The 22,102-nt window shown below is 38.9% G+C and overlaps 1 pseudogene; it reads left to right on the forward strand.

Annotated features, from left to right (window-relative positions):
* The first annotated feature begins 11,229 nt into the window (after positions 1-11,229).
* LOC122144187 lies at positions 11,230-21,448 on the forward strand (annotated as a pseudogene).
* Positions 21,449-22,102: the final 654 nt, after the last annotated feature.

Raw genomic sequence — 22,102 nt, forward strand, 5'->3', positions numbered from 1 at the left:
TCACACACACCTCACATTTTTGTACCCCTCTTTTTCTCTTCATCCCTCCTCTCTTCCTCTGTCCTCTATTCTCTCATGCCACTGCCTCATCCCATCACTTACTCTATAAAGAATTGCGAAGAGATTCTGCTGGCTCATATCAGAGCTCGACCGTCTCCTCAGCGTCCGAAGACAGCGCGATGACCAGCTCTGATGAGCAAGTCACGAGAGAACGAGAGAAGAGCAGAAGAGCAACCACGACCAATTGACAGAACATCAGACACTACAACAGAAGAGGCAGGTGCTCGACTGGCCATAATACCACTGGGTACCGATGGGGACATCTTTCTCTACGACCCTTATAAATCCTGATAACCTCATATAATATGCTGTTTCTGATAAATAACAGCCAGCCGCTGACAGCGTATGTTTTCCCATGTAGTTTTTAAATGTATGTATTTTTGTCCATAGTATACATTCTGCAGCAGAAAGAAAAAACAAAACAAAACCGGAGAAAAAGAGAAGAAAAAAGAATATAAACAGACTGAACAAAAAAAGGAAGGTAGAAAAAAAAAAAAGAAGAGAAAAAGAGAAAAAATATTAAAAAAAATTTTAACTGTTAAAAATGTTATATAGGTATCGTATCTATGTTGTGTATTGTTTACATGACGAAACAGTTTTTTCTGCAGATAAGGAGGACTCCAGAGTTGCAGGAGGGGCGCAGGCAATGTCACGGCCCCCCGGCACCTCTATTTGCTGACGCGACATGGTCTTACCTTACGTCAGAGGCTGAAAGCAACAAGTCAAAAGCATAGGTTAAGAAACCTAAGAAAAGAGAAGTCAAAGATTTAGAAATGTGTTTATTGGTCAAGAGCAGTCTAAAAGTCTTTGAAGACCTCCAAAGTGCTCATTCCGTTGTACTGTTATAAAAATTTTTTACCATCTACATAATAGTAACCTCGTGTGAGTGATGCTCCTCAGTAAGCTGTGGTTCTGTTTTGGAATTTTAATCGTAGTGCGTCGTGGATGCCAACACGAGCAGACAACGAGTGTATAGTAGTCGACGTCGGCGTGGCGAAGCCGTCAGCCATTAAGCATGTGAGGAACCTCGTGTCCAATCACTAATAACCCAGATCTTATCCTCATCATCCGCCTATGCCCCCGTCGCCACCACTCACAAAATTACTTAAAAAACTAACTAATCATAAAGACTACAGCCCTCCAATCAGACTGTCTCTTGGTATTGTAAGGCTACCGCAGTCGCCCAAATCATAAGGCGCAGTAGTCCGAGTACCGTCACGCACACAACCCTGACCGGCAGAAACACTAGCTGAAGTAGTGTTTTTGGCATAACCCTTAAGCCCTAGAGCGATACACCCGTGACTTTCGACTTTTCCAACATGTAAAACACACCCCCTTTTTTTTTTTTTTTTTATGGTGCTAAGCACATGATGTCTATCTCCCACCAATGCCTAGCGCCTTTGGATTGAAAGCAACAACAAAAGACGCGCGGGAGGATGCGAGATCAGGCACAGATCCTAGAGGTGGGATACCGCTGGCCAGGCGACCACAGAGCGCTTCCGACCGAACCGTAGGAGACGAAGAGAGGAGCCTCAGAACCAGAGGAGAGGACCACCCGGCGGCTAGCAATGAGCGGAGAATGAACAAGAGGAAAGACGAAGAACCCCACCGGTCCCCCGATGAAATGCAGCGGTGCCCCTATTCGGTTCTAGTTTTTGTAAATTATTAAAGACAGGGGCAGTTATTAAATACCGAACTGTTCCATGTTGTTACTCCTATTAACTCTTTTGTCCCCCTCATGTATGCCTAAATAAGTGGAAGCACAACATATGTTTTAGAAGGATTGTTTCTTACTTTATTTGTAAATAAATGAGAAGTAAGTGTGGTCACCCAACATGGATTGAAATTCCTTTTTCCTCAACATATATATTTTGTGTTCTGCCACAAGCCGGAAAGGTTTTGTAGATGTGTGTCATGAATACTGAATTGGAGAGAAGGTTCCTTAATTTTTGGGGTGATGCCTTCCATTTAAAACCAATGATTAATTGCCTGATTTTTGACCCTCCTGACATGGAAATATGTAAAAGTGTTTGTCTGTCTGTTGTAATATATTTTCCTCTAACCTGATTTATGGGCCTCTTAGTGTCCCCGAGGAAAGCCAGCTACACAAAGGATTAACCAACCCTTAGGTTCTGGCGAGCACAAGATGATGTACAGAGCATAAAGCATGTGACTCGCAATGTGCACTTGCAACGTTTGATCTGAGCAACAATCAAAGACCACGCACAAAAGAAAGCCGGGTGATGAGAACTTCTTTGTACTTGCAGTGTCATTCCATCTCAACCCTGAGTTCCTCACTCTCCCTTATCATACAAGTTAGTAAAGACACTGAAATACCAGAGGGCACCGAAGACGTTTGGGACAGATTACGTCCTAGATGTTCCATGCAATTGGGCTCAAAAAATATATACCTGGGTATAAATTTTTTTACAAACAATATCTTAGAATTTGCAGTGAAATTTGTGGGATGTAGCTCAAAATCTGAAAAAGTTTTTTTACTTTACAATTTGGATACTTGAAGGAATCACTTGAAGGATAAAGGTATTTGTTCTTTAAAAAACAAAGTGTTACTGAAAAAAAATTTGGACGGTGTGTATGTTCAAGGCTTGTAAGAGGATATGCCTTATAATATTTTAATCATGACATGAGAAGTTAAGCCAGTGTGTATTCAGTCTAATACTAGAACTCAATCAGTGCATGGGTGATTGCTTGTTTCTCATATTAATATTTACATGCGTTTATAAAGCAGCATTGTGAAATGCAAGTCAGTGTGATGTGACCAAAGCGACAGCGTGTGGTGGAGATGGTTTGTGTAGTGTGAATGTAAATGTCTGTGTTAATGTTTTTGTTAGGTGTGCGCTTCATCATGGGACTGCTGCTGTGAGTCTGTTCAGAGTGTGAAGACGACTCCAGGCTCTGGCTGTATTCTGGCCCACTGCATGGGTCTGGGAAAGACCTTTCAGGTATGGGGGCATAGTGACTGTTCTCTTTTTCTTTTCTTTTTTTCATAAAATCAGAAAGGTTAGGTTTTGAAGAAAGCGTAACTGTGTATTGTGTGTCAGTTTCAGGGTCATTGTGTTCCTTCAACACAGTGCTGCTATGTAAAGAGCTGCAAACTAAAAGGGCTATGGTGGTGTGTAATTCAAAAAGTGCTGAACCTGGAGGAGTTGAAGGTTTGATCCAGTGGAAGAGGAGGCTTGAGGCCCACATAATGTGCGTACGTAGACAATTATTTCCATGCCTTTCTAAGGTGACATTAGTTAGTGTTGTGATATAGGCTATGTTATTTCAGATATTCACTACATTCAAAAAAAAAATTTTGGGTTGTTAGGATGTTTTAGAGATGTGTTATACTACACAAAGATTGCATTTATGGATACTAACGAGTCAAAAACAATAGTGTTGTGAAATTTTCTATTTAAATATATTTTAAAGTGTAAAATTATTTCAGGGATGGCAAAGGTGAATTTTCAGCATCATTAATCGCAGTCTTAAGTGTCTAATATGATTAACTTAAGAAATAATTTTTAATGGTGGGATGATTTGTTTGTTGCTTCAAAATGCTTTGTACCGCTGTATTATTTTGGTAGAAAACTGGTGATGTTTTTTTTTGCTTGGGGGCTGAATAAATGAATCTCATTTCTTACATAGTGTGGGTTAGCCAGGTAACGTATGGGCTTTTTTTTTTTTAGAGTGTAATCTTTCTCTGTGAGGCTTTGTGTATTGCACGTTGTATGTTGGTAGATTAAAAGAATAAGCTTGGCCAAAAATGAAAATGGTCCAAAATATCTTTTCTTTTAGGTTTTCTTCCTTTTGTAAAGATGTCTTATTGTTTCTAGTAAAAAGCTCTCAAGGTAGAAAAGTTACTGGCTCGGTAAACTTTGGTAGATGAGAGTTTAGACTTTCTGCAGAGAGCATCATCTTTTTGTATTAATGTACAGAAGAAAGCAAAATAAAATAAAAAAAAAAAAATCATACACACATTATAATGACATTATTACCATTTTTGGGTGAATACCCAAAATGTATTTAGCGACTTTATATTTACGTATCAGTGAAAAAATTTCTCTAATTATGGTAAATTATTAAAGATCCATAAACATGCTGAAAACAATGCTAGTCTTTCTTGTCATTGTTGAATTTGGACTTTTAGCTGCATCTATTGATCATTTTTATTCCGAGTTATGCTTCTTCTCCTTCACTTGTTTCTCACAATTTCGGTGGCCTGTCCAGAGCTGGCACAACGGTGAAGTCTTTGTGAGCGTTCCGTGTTGAGCTCATTGAATGAATGGTTTATCGAATGGTGGGGTGTGCTGGATTGTTCAACAGGGGCATGAGGGTTTATCTCGTATAACTGAGACAAAGCACAGATTAGGAGAGAAATAACAGGCAAAGAAAAAAAGACGTCCTTCCGCTCAATTCTCTGGATCGCAGGTAAATTTGAATTCTGTAGCAAATCCAATCTTCCAATACTAAGAAGGCAATAGATTTTTTTTTTCACCACTATAAATTTTTTAAAACGCATCGTTGGTGTTTTTATATGTTCGGCCCGGGATATGTTGGTGTGTGACGAGACGGTCATACTGGCGCTGTTAGGAACGCAGTTCCCCCCAAAGGAACATCAGCAATCACTAAAAGCAATACGTCGAGCTCTAAGTACAACGTAGGAGAATAATACGAAAGGGAACACCGCTTGCAAAACAACCATTAACCCGAAGTGTAATCCCGACTTTCATTCCTCCATTGTGTGAAAAAAGACATTGCTTATATTTGTAAAATCTCCTTTGAGGTTGTCTGACCTAGGGTTTCTCTTATATGTTTATTGATTATAGGGTATAACTGAATGGTGAACTTCATTGAAGGGGAGAAACCTGTCTGGGTTCTCGAAATGAGTTGCCGTAAGCCTGTTTGATAAATCCGATCGGCAGAATGGTCAGTGTGAAGACTACAAAAACATGATGGATGTCAGGAACTGATGAATAATAGTCCGCTAGCGTGCCGGCAAATCAGGTTATGTAATGAATCATGTACAGGTGAATGAAGGAGATAGAACGTAAATGGAATACAGGCTAGAGGCACATTTGAAAAAACAAGTTCTGAATCGTTTTGTTTTGTGTTTTGTAGCATAGGTACTGTACTCAAATCACTCTTGATGTCTCTTGTTTGACGCGCAAAACACGGAGATAGTTGTGATGTTATTTTGGCAGTATGACGCCACTCTGACAGTGTCGTATATAACCAAATCTATCTGGGCCGACCATACACAGTGATCATTAGTTCTCATCACTTAACTATTACTATCCTGTCAATACTCTTATATTGGCTGTATCCTAATAATTTGAATCGCAGTATTGGCATAAAATCAACATTAGTATAAAGACATGGTTATATAATTATGGGAATGGTTCTTATATCAGAATTATTTTTATATGAATTTCCTTCGCATTGTTCCTTAAGATGTTTGGTCAAATTCACTTACACTCTGGAGCATGTCTTTGTTTTTATTGGGAAAGGATGCAGTGTGTGACCAGTTTGTTTCAGGACCTTATTTCTGAGTTTGATGGGTACTCATCCGCTGGTGTCTTAAGACTTGGCTCAGACTTGAGGCAGGAATAAGTACTATACACACAATGCATGGAGGCCGAGTAACACTTACGTTCAAGACTTTTGGGTTCAGTGATATTTGAATACCTTTGTTGCAGGGGCAAGGGATCACACGGAAATTGATTCAAATAAGAGAGAGTGAAGACATTTATAATGTTATCAACATACATTTGACATTTAGGCAAATGTTGTTGCTTCGTGAATTATTCAATGCATTAAAAAATCCTGAAGAAATTTTTTTTGTTTGTTTCATGGAATCCCACAAAAAATATGAAGCAGCACAACTGTGTTTGTCAAAATCGAAACACACATGCAAAGAAATGTTTCTTGAGTATCCCAATGATGCAGATTATAGAAGACCTACTAAAAGGAGCTTGTGGCACTGAAGACTGGTTTCAATTTTACATTTTTAAAATGTATTCAATAGGAACGTTAGTTTTTAAATTGGTATATTGATCAGCATGTTTTGCCGCAAATAATGATAAAATCTGTTAGGATACATTCAGTTACTTAATTAACCGCAGCTGTTTGTTTGATCGCCTTGTGAGAGTTTCATGAGTTGTAAAATCATTTCAAAATCTTTTACCAAACCCCAACATTTTGACTAATAGCGTAGGCACAGCATCATTGCATAATTTTTTTTTTTTTTTTTTTTTTTTTTTGATAGCACAAGTAAACAAACTGATTTTTCTTTCTCCATTTTCTTATGATATGAATAACCAGTTAACATTTACCAGGTGCATTTTCGTGTGTGATGCAGGCCGGTGAAGAGGAGAGCCTGCTCCTGTCTTCAGCAGGATCTGGCTGCCAGGTTTGGTCAGCAGATATTCTGTAAATCCAAATGGAATCTGAAAGGTACGTTGTGGGGTCTTCTATATCGAGATTTTGAATATGTTGCCCTGTAGGGCAGACAATCAGTGCCTCATGCTTGCTTGATTCAAATACCGAGTACTATGGGCAAAGCGAGAGTGATTTTGAATTTGCTAAACGATTTGATAAAAATGGCTATTAGAGAACTCTTTTGTTTTGGAAGCATGTTGGTAAATGGATGAGCCTGCCGTGTGTTGCCTTAGACACCCCCCCCCCAATCAACAGGGCATAGTTGATGTCTTATATGCGAGTTATAGTGGATATGCTCAATGAAACTCTGCTAGAAGTCTAAGTCTCCTGCCATGAGGAGGCCAGGTTTGCTATGATATGTTAATAACTTGGCAGATGTGTCTGTCTCACCAGAGGGGTTATTGCAACAAGGCAGCAGAGTTTAGTGGGGTGTATGGAGTAGGATGAAATAATGATCCGAGTCTCGCTTGGGCAGGCTATGGTCGCTAATCAGAATATCCACCAGAATTCCTAATTTATGTCTCAAAGTAAAACAAAAGCTACAGCCACAGATGGGAAAAATTTTCTGGCGAGGTTGAAGCATGGTTTTGTGAAAGACAGTCTCTCTCTCTTCTCTCTGTTTCGCTTTAATCTGGCTCTCTTTGTCTGTCTCATTCTTAGTGTCTCTCTTCTGTTCTATTCTTCCAGGATTTGTTGTGTGGTAACGGGGCTGCATCTGGTCCGACTGTGCTATTCTGTGCGGTCGATTTATAAGCAGCGGCTGATGCCAAAGTGGCTGGAGCATATTCTGGGAAATTGCAATTGCTACTGGGAGATTTTAGCACTGGGGGGGTCAAGATGAGGAAGCTACAGGGACAAAGGTGTTGATGGATCATGCATTTCTTGAATAGAATAGGGTGGGGGCCACTTCTTATAACTCTTTTGTTGGTTTTGTTACCTATTCATATAACCCAGCAGTTCAAAATATCTCTTGGAAATGAATGAAAAAATTTGCGCATTAGGCAAAAGAAATGGATGTGGCATGTCTTAAAAATACAGTTTTTTTGAAATTGTAATAATGACTTTCACGAGCCGGAAAAAATGAAAAAAAATTACTCGTATTTTGCAGTCCAGTCAAGTCCCTATGCAGGCCTGATTAAGCATGAGAAAAATCCTTTTCAATAAGTCATCTCACGCCCAGAATCACCTACCAAACCTTCTGAATAGCAGTGTAGTTATTAACATGTTTGTCAGTTCAGAGTGGACACTTACTCAATGTTTGCTGTTTTGCATTTGCTGGTTTTCAGGTTGGTGTGCAGTCAGTCTCATGATGATCGCTGTGACCTTATGGAGATGTTTCGGCTCCTATATGGCAAGATGAGGACCAGGGGGGGGGAAATAAATGTCTGTCGCAATAAGCAAAGGTAAATAAACCAGTATAGGCACAGGGGTCTATACAGATCTGAGATTCCTTTTGTTTGTTTTAGCGCATACGGTTATGGGCTAAAAGAGTTTGTGTATATTTGGTCAGGATGAGAATATACATGGGTTAAAAAATAAACGATTATTTATCAGTTTTGGACGGCACACCAAACACCACGGTGGCTTGTGCTGCAGCAAGAGATGGTCCGTCAAGAGTTTAACAAACCACTGTAAAAACATATAGTGTATAGAGCTCGATGCCAAGTTATCACCGGCAGAGCAAATATTATGTTGTCCTGGCATGTTCGCTGTCTGCTGACTCTTGCTGTTGGACTCGGTTTCAGAGTGAAAGGTTTGTTTCTGATCGCCTCCACTCGTTGCTGGTTGGTCTCTGGTGACATCAATTCATGGTCGCTGCATAAGCGGCGGCGTGCTATAGGTGATTTGACGCTTGGCTTGTGAATCTCGTTCATCATGTACATCCATGAGGTTCATCTGTCTAGAGTCTATGCGCACTTTGGGGGCAGTGAACAAATAACGAGTATATATGTATGTAGCGGCGTGAGTTTCCTGTCGCCAGTGGTATACACATAGCAAATGACAGAGAGTTTATGGAGGGTCCCGCTTGAAAGAAAATATCTATGTCTATCTATCGTATATATCTACTGCTATCTTTGTTACTGTCTATCGAATCTGTCTGTCTGTTCTGTCTGTCGATCTATCTATACATATCGATCTATCTATCTGATTTCATGGTTTTTTGTATTTAGAAAAAGTGATGTTCTTTAGATGGGATTTATTTTCTATATTGTATTAATTTTCATATTTAGAATACTTTTTGGTAATATTGTACGTTTTAATTCTATATATTTTAACAAAATGTTAGTACTTTTTTTTGTAGTTTTAACACCTACTGTTTTAAACACCGTACTAGTGTATGTGTAAGGCTTATGTTCTTTACAAATTTTAAATGCGCCATATTTTTAGGGGAGCCATGGAACAGAACATTTATTAGCGGGTTGGTGGCCATAGTTGCTAAACAGTCACTTGTCCTCTGTCATGTTGCTGGACCGAGCCGGGCAGATTCAGAGGACACTTGCATCATCACACACTAGTCACTGAATGAGCTGTATCCGATCTTCCGAGCCAAACACTACGGCGCACAGTAAACAGCACAGAAACATCCTACTTGTAAGCAGCAACAGCAATGTCTCTGCTACGATGGTATAGGCTAGGCAAAGCAGAACACATGTATGATTCTTTGACTTTAGCTTTTTTTTGTCTTCCAGGATGACTGGTTTGGCTCAGGCTGGCTGCTAAGGCTGTGGGCAGCTTCATAGTATAGTTATGCATGAAGGCCAACTCATTGTTAGGGCCACCGGAGGAAGAGTAGTATGCGTGATGAAGAGCGGCGCAGAGTGGGGCGAGGCCTGGGATGAATACGGCTTAGGCGTAATGAAAAAGAACTGATTAGCCCGGCTGTCAGGGGGCAAATCGTAATGCAGTAGGTTTTCAAACCTGTGGTATGGAGGCGCCTCTTCAGGTTGGTTACAGCATGCCGTCAAAACCATGTGTGTCCTTGACGGCTTAAGTAATTCAAGATTTTTTATTTGGGGGGGGGGGTGTCATGGTGTATAAGAATGGAGAGCATATGACCTAGGCAGTGAAATGTTAATAAACAAACATTTTAAACATGTGTGACATTAGGCAGGCAATTATTGTGACCCATAGGTCTCAGAATTTGGTGGCTCTAACATTTAAGCCCATCTCCAACGTGTCACCACACGACAGTCAGTTGACACACACAATAAGAACCTGTAAAATAACAAATCGCTGGAAGCAGTGGTCAGCCATTTGGATGCTGGGCTGCACCGGCTGGTAACGTTTGGGGTTTGGTGGGTTTGTAATTCCAGATAGTCAATGTTACAATAAGCCATGACTGGGCCTGCGTGGGGCCCAACGGTAAAGTTTAGTATGGAGGAAGGAATAATGGTATATGTTAACGCCTGCCTTACTACGCGAGTGAAGGAAATATGAAATTCTGGCGCGCTGGCTTGTCTTTCCAGTTTTGTGGAAACGATTGTCTATACTCTGGGGGGCGTGAGGCACCTTATGCCCAATCAGCCTCTTACATAAGACTCGTCCATTTGGCAGGCCTCTATAGGCAGAACTCGCATGCGCTTCATTCCAGCAGCAAACGTCCAACCAGAGGGCAGTAGCGTAGTAGAAATTCATTTTCCCCTCTGACATGATCATTTAGGCATTCTGTGTAGTGCATAGAAAGCAGTGATTCTGCAGTGCTAACGAGTCAATGTCTTTCCTTCTCTCCTCATTTTCAGCCTCAGGCAGGCTCTGGCGTTCGTCTAAAACTTAGGCCTATACATACCCAGAGTGTGCCTATCAGGCCCCACCTTCTATTCAGCACATTGGAAACAAGGGCAACTTCTGTAAGGTTCTGCTGGCTGGGCTTGTCACTTATAAACAACTCCTAACACAGCCACATTTCGACACCCATGTGTTTTTTTTTGTGGTTTTCATTCAGTTCCAAGAAACAAACTACATAAACGGTCCGATCCCCCTCTCCTCCTAAAACATTGGGCCTGATATGAATAAGCTGCTGTAAATATCGGCAATGCTGAATGTAGTGTTTTAACATTAGAGCAACTGGATTTAATCACAATATGACACGTTTGAGGCAAACCATGCTTGAAACACCTCCTAAAGCAAACGGTGGTGTGGTCAGAATTTACTACTATGTAAATTGGAAGTGAAAACCATCGCTAAACCAGATTCCTTACTGCTTATTGAAACGTTGTGTCCTGAGAACTTCTTCGTTTATAGCTACCCCTCAAACCAGTAGCGGATTATGAAGAGGGATTCTCCGCGCACCAAGCTATGTGCTCTTTTGGACACAATGTGGTTTCACGTGTATCGCCTTCGTTACTCGCTGTTAAAGCCTGTTGCCAGGTGTTGTTGATAATACGTTTTGTTTTAAAGATTCAAAATAAAAAATTTCTTCATTCAAGTTTAAAATTCGAAAGCTCATTCTGTTGACGTGAGCACTCTTCTCTGTTCTAAATGCTTGTTGTAATGAAATATATAGAAATACAAAAAAACTTGCTTTGTCCTGCGGGGGCGCTGTGTTCTCTTATTCCTCTACTTCATTACTGTGTGACTTGATGCTCCAGTCACAGATTGTCCAGAGATAGAGACACACTGTGACGGTCATCGGTGATGCTTCTGACCGAGCGTGCCTCGGCGTGCTGCGCGCGCCATCTATGCTGGATTTCCCGGTTACGATCGTTAATATGGTTGTGATCGTGGTCATACTACGCCTATGTCGTGCACTTCTGTTGGAGTAAGTAATTTTTTTTGCGAAAATCTTTAAAGTTAGGTGTTTTATTGATGTAGCCATTTTTTTTTGTTGTTTAAAAAAACATAGGTGATAGCAAAAATGTAGGTGAAACCGGTCTTGATGTAACATGTTTTGTTTGTAACTTTCTTACTTTTAATACGAGACAGCTGGTGTTTGTCTGCTACAAAGTAGTTTTTGAATTCAAGTATCACTTGTCTGTGTAATTAAATGTCAGTATACTCATTGATGAGGGGGGGTAACTTAAATGATGTATAGAATTTCAAATCAAATTTAGCTCTGTATTAAAATTAATTATGCCATCCACCATCACAACCCCTAATAATGTTTAAAAGCTTAAAAAACATTTTGATTCAGAACAATTGCGAACAAATACAGAACTCAATAGTCTGAAAAATGTAGCCTGTATAATTACATGACCTGTGTATATTTGTGGGTTTAATAGCAGTGAATTGTTGTTATAAACATACAGATTATTGTAGTATTTCTGTCCAGGAAGGAAGCTCATGTTTTTGTTAAAAATTATGTTTTGGCTCCCCAGCTCTTTTTTGTCTTTTTGAGGTCATTGAGCATCAGATAGAGTTCTGAATCTCTATAACTCATTTAAAAGTTAATTTATGTATATATTATAGATATTATCAGATGTTATAAGTGACTGTGTTGACTCTTGTTCATATTTGTGACAGTCCTGCTTTCCTCTTCAACGCAGAGAGGTACGTAGTCTTTGTGTTCTTGTGGATATTCATTATATGAAAATATGCCGTTTTGTAATGTTTGAATGAATTGAAATTTGCTTCCAGTTAAATTTGAGTGATGATTGTTTGGATATATTTGCTCTGTCAGTGGTGTTCCTTTGCCTGTTCCACGTCAGTTTTGGAATGTTCTCACCGTGGTCATTTTGGAAAAACCTTGTCCACAGTGCCACTCACATCCACCATCATTCCTCTCCGTCTGTGGAGGTACCAGTAGCATTATTAAGTGATGGTTTTTTACTCTCGATATCAAAAAAAGTGTCCTTTTCTGGACTTGACACCCATGGCTTTTGTTTTTTTTACACATACCATAGAATAAACATTCTTTGAAGTGCCTAACTTTGGAGTACCACATAAACAATGTATGACTATTCTGTTACCATATATGCAGGGGCAATATCTGCCAGAAAATGAGGGGATAGGTCACCTCCACCCACCTAAATACTCAGATATGCCCAGATTTTCCCCACCAATATTTGATAATGTTCACAAAAAGGTACAAAAGCTTTCATTGGGGTGATATCTTTTTCAAAAGGTAAATTTTTTGTACCGTACCTTTTTACCCCTAAAAGTTGTGCATATTTGGTTACCTTAAAGATATAAGACATGTCAGTACCTGAAGTTGTGCGTATCAGTTATCTTTTATTGTACGCGTCAGTAACCTTTTGAAAGGACTAGTGACAAGCTTTTATCACTTTTTTTCCTGAGACTTGCAGTCCATTATGCACCAGCTTGTTTGTTGTTAGGATGACAAAAGTTTAGAAGTTACCTTATGCTTTTTTGTTCAGCCTTGGTGGGACTAACAATGCTCCTCAATGTCAAAATGATTGAGATGACCAATCAAATCAAGATAAACAGGCTTTAAAAAAAAATTGTTTATGGCCTTGCATCACTGTACCATAGTACAGTAACACCACAGTACATTTTAGCTAGAGGAATTAAACTGCTCCTCATTACTGCTGGCTTCATCTCCACAGAAGCAATAAGTAGGCTTGGGCTCTTACGGGGGTCAGGCCGTCCACCTGCAAGTTATTCAAGTCAGGCATGTCATACGTGACAAATGAGCGTAAAGGAAACCCCTCTCCATCTCAGAGCACCGCCATCTAATTTGCTAATTGTATTTGTGTGTGTGCGGGTGTGTGTGCGGGTGTCTGTGCTCAGTTTCAGCTCTCCTCTTCAGACTCGCTGCTCTATGAGCAGGAGCGTGGCGGTATGGAGAAGAGTCAGATTCTTCTGGATATCTCCCAGAAGCTGTTCAGTTCACACACGCACGGCAGCTGGAGGTCAGGAAACCCATCACCACTAAAACACAACAATGTATAAATGTTGAAGTATAAATAACATCTCAAAACTTAACTGGATCCGGTCCAAATGTAACTTGATTCACACTGAACCTGTAAACATTACCCTGGGCTCCATCAGCACCATGTAATTGAGGGAATGCACTGAACTCTAGACTAACTCCAAGAGACACTGAATATGCAATTAGTGCATTTTGGAATCGCTTTCAGTGCAAAGCATCTTCTGCAACCATGTTAGAAAGTTTTCCCTGCATCACTGCTTTGTAACACGGGAATCTGTGATGCCAGTACTGAATATTTTACATAAAGTATATTCTAGGTCTGTACTTTTTAGGAAATCAAAAACATCAGTTCAATAAATGTATGCCCGTTTCCCCGGAACTAATGGCGCTTATGATTTGTGTTCTGTTGAATTTTTCAAAGAGACGGGTTTACCGTTTGAGTCGATATATCAAACACTGCCTTCATTTTCAGCATTAGTATAGATCATTTTTTTTCCCCAAAAAGAGATTATAACTACAAATATACCCTGCAAATGAACTGGAATCTGATGAAATGGGGAAATTGTATTGATAACCCAGACCCTGCAACAAAAAACTAAATTTTTAGGTCAATTATTGCTGAAATTCAGTTGAATGATAATTGTTAAAATGCCATGGTCTTGTAACCCAAATGCAACACTCCGAAACACATTTGCATATATATATATAATATATAATATATATATATATAGTATACTATATTATATATATATATATATAATATATATATATATGAGATATATAATATCTATATATCGTATATATATATATAGAATATTTTTATCTTGTCGACTTGACAAGTTGATCAATTCAATAACACCCAGTGGTGTCAACAACAACAAATACATTTTATTTTATAGATAGATCAGCATGTACTAACAGTAATAATAAGGATAATGTATGATGGGATTTATTAATTTTTAATGAATGAACCTGAATGGCAAGTAGACTTTCTTATTTAAAAGCAATTGGACTGTCTTTTTTGGTTTAGTTTTGGATTCTAAGCACTAAAGCACTGTGTACCTAATGTATTTGTACTGATTTTTTTTTTTGTTTTTTATTTGGGTGAGTGATCCATTTCTGAGTTTTGAAGTCATGAATCAAGACAATTTATAGTGACTTTAAATCATTTGGATGAAAGTTGAAATCATACATTTCCGATAACTACTCTAAAACTATCTTTTTAATACAAGATATTTTATGCTGAACAACATGAATGAAAACATACATAATAGTCTGCTTTATCAAAGAGGGATTCCATTTACCTAAAGGTTGGAGAAAATGTTATTGATTTTAGTATTTGCTTGTTTGTGTGTGTTCATCTCAGCTATCAGGTTCTGTCATCACTGCCAATTGATTAAAACCAGATCGGCTGCCATCACTGTTCTGTCTGTCTGCCAAATTGGTAAGAATCACCCTCTCTCTCCTCTCTCTCCTCTCTCTCGTCTCTTTTCTCTCCCTCTCTCCATTTCGTGTGTGTCAGTTTCAGGTGCATCTCCCACTCATCTACGCACTCTTTTCCCTTAATGAAAGGGAGACGTCGAAATGTGCGATCTGGTGGGTGAGTGTGTGGTGTGATAATTACAGGATGTTGTTGAAGGCGCTCGGTCACATTTATTTGAGTGGACACAGTGAATCTTCTCAATGAGTGTCAATATCAGGTTCCCATTCTTTGATTAAAGTCCAGGTCGAGTGTGTGAAGAGAGAGTGAGTGAGATGAGTGAGAAAAAGAATGACTGTGTGTTTGTGGAGATGATTTTGAATGTGGTGTGTTGTGTGCGTGGTGTGTGTGTGTGTGTGTTGTGTGTGTGTGTGTGTGTGTGTGTTGTGTGTGTCTGATTACACTGGGTTTTTAGTATATATTTAATGAGAATAGTTCCTGTGGCCTGTGCACTTCACCTCCTGTGGTCTGTCTCTCTTTCTCGTTTTTTTTTTTTCTGTAGGTGTGTACTAAAGATGGATCATCATTTGCCCATGGTGGTTTGTAAACTGGCTGTTGAAAAATGCATATTTTCCAGATAATGTAGATGAACAACTTATGAATCTTTATAATCTGTGGCTTTGTAATGTTTAATCTAAGTATAATAACTTATTAAAAAGTGAATAGTTTGCGCGCCCAAAATAAAAATTTGCTGAAAATGTAACCCACCCTCAGGCTGTCCAAGGGTGTAGGCTTCTCCATTGGAACAGATTTGAAAAAATTTTGAATTACATCACTTGCTCATGAATATTGGATCATTTGCAGTGAATGGGTGCCATCAGAATGAGAGTCCAAACAGTGATAAAAAACCACCGTAATCCGCACAACAATTGCTTTTTACCCAAAAACAACTGCTGAACTGAAAACAAACTGTTGGTTTTAAGGATGGATTTTATTTATTGCCACATTGGCTTTTCACTTCACAAGACATTTATTGATGAACAAGTTGTGGTGAATTATTGTTTTTATCAGCGGTTTGGACTTTAATTCTGACTGCACCCATTTACTGCAGATGATCCTTTGGTGAGCAAGTGTAATGTTTAAATTTTTACCTGTTCTGGTGAAGAAACAACCACATTTACTTCTTGTGATGGTCAGAGGGTGATAAAAGGGTTGTAAAATGGTGAGAATAATACTCCTTTAAATATCTTTAATTTTTTTTTCACTGTTTAAGGCTATTGGAGTCAAATAGATATTTAGGAGCATTCAGGGTTAGCTTGCGTTCTTCAGGAAGTAAAATGGCTATGTACATTAATAAAATATCTCATTAAAGGGTTAGTTCACCCAAAATAAAAATTTGGGGCCATAAATTACTCACCCTCAATGCATCTTAGGAGTATATGACTTTCTTCTATCAGACGAAGTTCACCAGTCCGAGTTATATTAAAAATGGTCTTTGATCTTTCAAGCTGTTTAATGGCAGTCAGCAGGTGTTGCAGTTTGTTCAGTCCAAAGAAGTGTTTACAAAAAAAAATCTCCATATTCAAAACGTAATAATCACTTTAATGTAGCTTGTGCGCCAATAGTTGTACAATTAAACAGTTTCATGATTATTTTACTTTTATTTTATGTAAAGCACTTTGAATTACCATTGTGTAGGAAATGTGCTATATAAATAAACTTGCCTTTGCGCCTTGTTGCCTTGCCTTACAAAGAAGCAGCATCTGGGAGCATGACGTATGAGGTTATCTTTGCACATGTCCGGTGCGCGGTGAGTCTCGTGAAAACCAACGTTTTGTTAACAGGACAAAGGAAGCAAATGTTTTCCTTACTTTAGGCAAGGGGAAAACCAGTCTCCTCTTGGCTTATATCGAAATCCTCCGACATTCTTCTACATACAAATCCTAATTTTGTACTTCTAATTCTTGTGACCGCTATTTGTTTTGATCTGCTGTTTTTTCCCGCTTGGTAGGCGCATGTGCAAGCTGAACTCATACATTCATCTCCCCGGAACAGCTTCTGTTTACAACATGATTTCCAAGCTAGATTCAAGTGATGATTACATTTTAAATATGGTTTTATTTTTCTTACAAAAAATGCATCGATTCACTACAGGAGGCCTTTGTTCACCCCCCGGAGCTGTGTGAAACACTTTTTTTTTTTTTGTTTCTTCTTTTTAAATGGATGGGCGGCTTTTTATTTAACTTCTTTTGGACTGAAGGCACCCAGCAACACCTGCGACTGCTATTAAACAGCTTGAAAGATCAAAGACAATTTTTAATATAACTCAGATTGGATTCATCTGAAAGAATAAAGTCATGTCTCACCCTAGGATGCCTTGAGGGTGAGTAATTAATGGGCTAATTTTCATGTTTGGGTGAACTATTCCTTTAATATGTTATTTGTATCTTGGTTAAATGTCAAAATGACATTGTCATTTTTAAAATGTAGCATTTCTTTCTGGTTTTTGCATTTTTGTGCTGTGTTGTCGTAGCATGTTTAGGCTGAATAACTGTATTGGATTCTCGCAACTATAAGGCTTCTTCATGCTCTTTCCTGCTCTACTCACTGTTGTATTGCAAAAAAAACAAAAAGCTTATCAAAAAATCGCAACAGTTTCCGCCAACCTTCTCGCCAATTGTGGCTGGTGGGTGACACTTTTATTTATTTATTTATTTATTTATTTTTTTAAACTACTTTGAATGGTAGAGACTAGTCTCAGCCCTCAGATGGCACGTCCACTGTCGCTTAACATCAAATATTTTAAATACTGTTACGTTAGAAATTTGTACACACACTTGTAATAAAATGTATAGCTTCAATTCAAAGTCGCTTTGGATAAAAATATCTGCACATATAAATGCAAATTGAATTGACGGTGAATAAATGTGAGAACAAGGTTTATCTTTGTAATATAATGAATTATTACTTGTGCAATAATCCTCATTATTTGATAATCAGTATGATGATATGATAAATCAATAAATCATTGATTCATTGGCACTCCTCTCTCGTCACTCTCTCTCTCTCTCTCTCTCTCAGGGCAAACTGTTTGATAGTTGTGTTTAAAACTGCATGTTTTGTTTCCTGACAACACTGGTGTCGGCTATGTTTGCGGTCATCCTCTGTTTTTTGCTCTTCTTTCCACATCTGGCTTCTTGCCAGCAACAAAACTACTCTTGGTAAAACCTGCATTTCACATATTCACATATTTTGTATGAGGTTTTTGTAGGGGTTATAACATTCTCTCGTCAACCATTCTTTCTGTCAGAGTGGTTGTCATCCGTCGAGCCTTTTTTGGGGATGGACCAGCAAGCAGAGGCATTTGATGTGGGTGTCGGGGCAAACTCGCTCTACAGGTTGTTTGGAAAGAACAAGAGGTCTCTGGCCATTTCCAATAGATCACCAGGTCAGTATTACGCAATACAGGTCACCTTTCTCAGAAAATTAGCATGTTGTGATTAATAAGTCTGGTTCATTATTTTCCATAATGTACGGGCGTGATAAAAATTACCAACTTTCATATATTGTTAGATTCATTGTACACCAACTTGCAGAGCGGCGGGAATATTTCATGGGCCACCAATTCGCTTTAGGTCGGGGAGGTGTTTTAATACTTATGAGTTTTGGCATACAGCTCATGAAAAACCCAAAATTCATATCTCAAAAAATTTGGCATATTTCATCCCGACCAATAAATGAAAAGTGTTTTTTATACAAAAAAAAGTCCAACCTTTAAAATAATTTATGTTCAGTGTATGCACTCAATACTTGGTCGGGAATCCTTTTTACAGAAATTGACTGCTGTCAATGCGGCGTGGCATGGAGGCAATCAGCCTGTGGCACTGCTGAGGTGTTAATGGAGGCCCAGGATGCTTCGATAGCGGCCTTAAGCTCATCCAGAGGGGGGTGGGGTGTGTTGGGTCTTGAGTCTCTTAACTTCTCTTCTTCACAGTAGCCCCACAAGATTCTCTATGGGGTTCAGGTCAGGAAGGGAGTTGGCAGGCCAATTGAGCACAGTATGCATACCATGGTCAGTAAACCATTTACCAGTGGTTTTGGCACTGTGAGCAGGTGCCAAAACGTCGTGCTGAAAAAGTAAAACTTCCATCTCCATAAAGCTTTTCAGCAGATGGAAGCATGAAGTGCTCCAAAATCGCCTGAATAGCTAGCTGCATTGACCCTGCCCTTGATAAAACACAGTGGACCAACACCAGCAGCTGACATGGCACCCCAGACCATCCCCTGACTGTGGGTACTTGACACTGGACTTCAGGCATTTGGCATTTTCCTTCTCCCCAGTCTTCCTCCAGACTCTGGCACCTTGATTTCCGAATGACATGCAAAATTTGCTTTCATCCGAAAAAAAGTACTTTGGACCACTGAGCAACAGTCCAGTGCTGCTTCTCGTTAGCCCAGGTCAGGCGCTTCTGCTGCTGTTTCTGGTTCAAAAGCACCACGCCTGTGCACGGTGGCTCTAGATGTTTTCTACTCCAGACTCAGTCCACTGCTTCCACAGGTCCCCCAAGGTCTGGAATCGGTCCTTCTCCAACACTTTTTACTTCCTCAGGGTCCGGTCACCTCTTCTCGTTGTGCAGCGTTTTTTGCCACACTTTTTCCTTCCCACAGACTTCCCACTGAGGTGCCTTGATACCGCACTCTGGGAACAGCCTATTCGTTCAGAAATGTCTTTTGTGTCTTACCCTCTCGCTTTGAGGGTGTCAATGATGGCCTTCTGGACAGCAGTCAGGTCGGCAGTCTTACCCATGGATTGCGGTTTTGAGTACAATGAACCAGGCTGGGAGTTTTTAAAAGCCTCAGGAATCTTTTTGCAGGTGTTTAGAGTTTATTAGTTGATTCAGATGATTAGGTTAATAGTTCGTTTAGAGAACCTTTTTCATGATATGCTAATTTTTTGAGATAGGAATTTTGGGTTTTCATGAGCTGTATGCCAAAATCATCAGTATTAAAACAATAAAAGACCTGAAATATTTCAGTTGGTGTACAATGAATCTAAAATATATGAAAGTTTAATTTTTTATCATTACATTATGGAAAATAATGAACTTTTATCACAAATATTGCTAACTATTTTTTGAGAAGGACCCTGTATTTGAGAACTGCTCACACTCATAAACAACTTATACTTAAGATTATGACAGAATCATTTTTAGCAGAATAATTGTTTATTCTAATTAATAATCATGGATAATAATAATAAATTTAGACTACTGTTTACATGTTTTTTGGGGCCAGCACAAATTTTTTACCTTTATCCATCATGGACACATTAAATGATCAAAAAGGACAGTTACATTCTTTGTGTTTCAAAAATAAATCCTGTTTTGCTTTTTCTATTCGTCAAAAAATCCTGGAGAAAAAAATGTATCATATGTATAGCAGCAAAGCTGTTTTCAACATTGATAAGAAATTATTGAGAACAATAAATATATATTTTTAAATTATCAAATCAGTATTTCTGGAGGATCAATTTCACACTGAAGATGATAAAGGCTGCTTTGCCATCACAGGAATAAATAAAAGGAAATCTAATGCATGTTGTTTTTTTTTAACTGTATTTTTGATCCAATAAATGCAGCCTTGTTAGCATAGAAGTATCTTTTAGAAACATGAAAACACATTAACACATTATACTGACCCCAAATGTTAGTTACATTAATGGTTACTGTCTTTTTATCATATTGGTACAGCCAGCATAACATTTTCCAGTTTTCAGATTGAAATGCCAGTATTGATACATTTCAATACCGTTATTTCCCTGTTTAGTCAAATGGCAGCACTCAGAAGATTTAAGATGTGTGTGATAATTTTGACATAATGCCACAACCAGCTGTTTCTTATTGTGTCTGTCACAGTCAAGCGGGATGGACAGTCTGTCCCCTTGAGATGGCAAGAATGTCATCTCACAGTCTTTCAGTGATGAATGGAAATGGACATCGTGCCATGAAAGGAATGTGGGGGTAAAACACACACATTCTGAATCATATTTCATAAGTCAGTCAACATCCATTGTGTTCACGACGGTTAAATCAATCAGAGCCTAGTTTGTAGGATTACAGAGAGTCATCTAATTTTGTGTCAACTGCTGTAGTCAGAGAATGGTTTTGGTAAATCTTTTATTTAGAAGGAGACAGAGTTTATCCCAGTTCTCACACGGTCTCTGAAGGTGATCTCCTCTCTGCTTCTGTCATTTAACTTAGGTGTGCTATCACAAAGAGTAGGATTACACAACACACTGATGTAAACCGAACTCCAAATAGCACTCGGAATATAACGGTTTTAAAATTCTCAGAAGTAAACTAGCAGTTTAGGAGAGAAAAAAATACATGGAATATTTTATTGTAATACAAAAAAACATTATTTATTTAGCGATTTGAGTAATTTTGGGGAAAAAAAGAGGTTCAGACTGCAAGTTTATACTGCCCCCTTGAGACCAATCCAGGGCTGCACAACCTGATTCGAAAATTCTGATTTGAGCCATTTGTCTGTCTCACTCTGTGCTGCCATCGAGTCTCACCTGAGGGGGTTTCTGTTACCATATCAGGTGGATGACTAGCAGTAATGAAAAAATAAGGTATGAGAAATGATTTTTCTGCTTTTTCAGGAAGCAAACCTCTAAAGCAGAAGCCTTCTAAGAATCAATGTAGTAGAAATAAAGTTATGTAATATAAACCGTTCTTTGTATTTCTAGGTTGTCACAGTGAGTCTCTCAACTGGGGCAATTTCAGAAAGATCTCAATCACAGGTTAAGCTTACAGGAGTGGCGGGGGCGGCCCTCAGGGAGATGAGGGTGAGGGTGAACACCTGTCCGCATGCTCAGTTTTCACCTGGAACACTTCCTGCAGGAGCGATCAGGTCTCCGAAACCTCTCTTTTACTGATCAGGGTTGTGACACAGCGTTATCAGGTGTCCCTGCTGTGTGATAATGGTTTAAATTCATTATTTTGTGGTGAAATGCAGTTTGGTGTTTTTCTTGGTTTTGTGGGAATAAGTTCTAGCTTTACGACGAGACCACTATTAAATAGTGTCTTGTGTGAAATGAATAACAGATTTATTTAAAAAAAGTAAACAAATACAGTTCATTTAATACAAAATATTTTATTTGTATTTTTCTGTTTTGCATCAGTTTGTTTTAATCCTGGTGGCATCATGGATAAGCACGTCTTTCAAAGAATATAATAATACATTTGTTCAGATCAAGCATGGATAAATACATAACCAATAAAATACAGAGGCCAGCCCTGATGAACCAATCTGCACACACAGAGACACGTGCTGTGGGCTGGTCA

This window comes from Cyprinus carpio, unplaced genomic scaffold, assembly GCF_018340385.1.
Source record: "Cyprinus carpio isolate SPL01 unplaced genomic scaffold, ASM1834038v1 S000006615, whole genome shotgun sequence".
Lineage (NCBI taxonomy): Eukaryota > Metazoa > Chordata > Actinopteri > Cypriniformes > Cyprinidae > Cyprinus > Cyprinus carpio.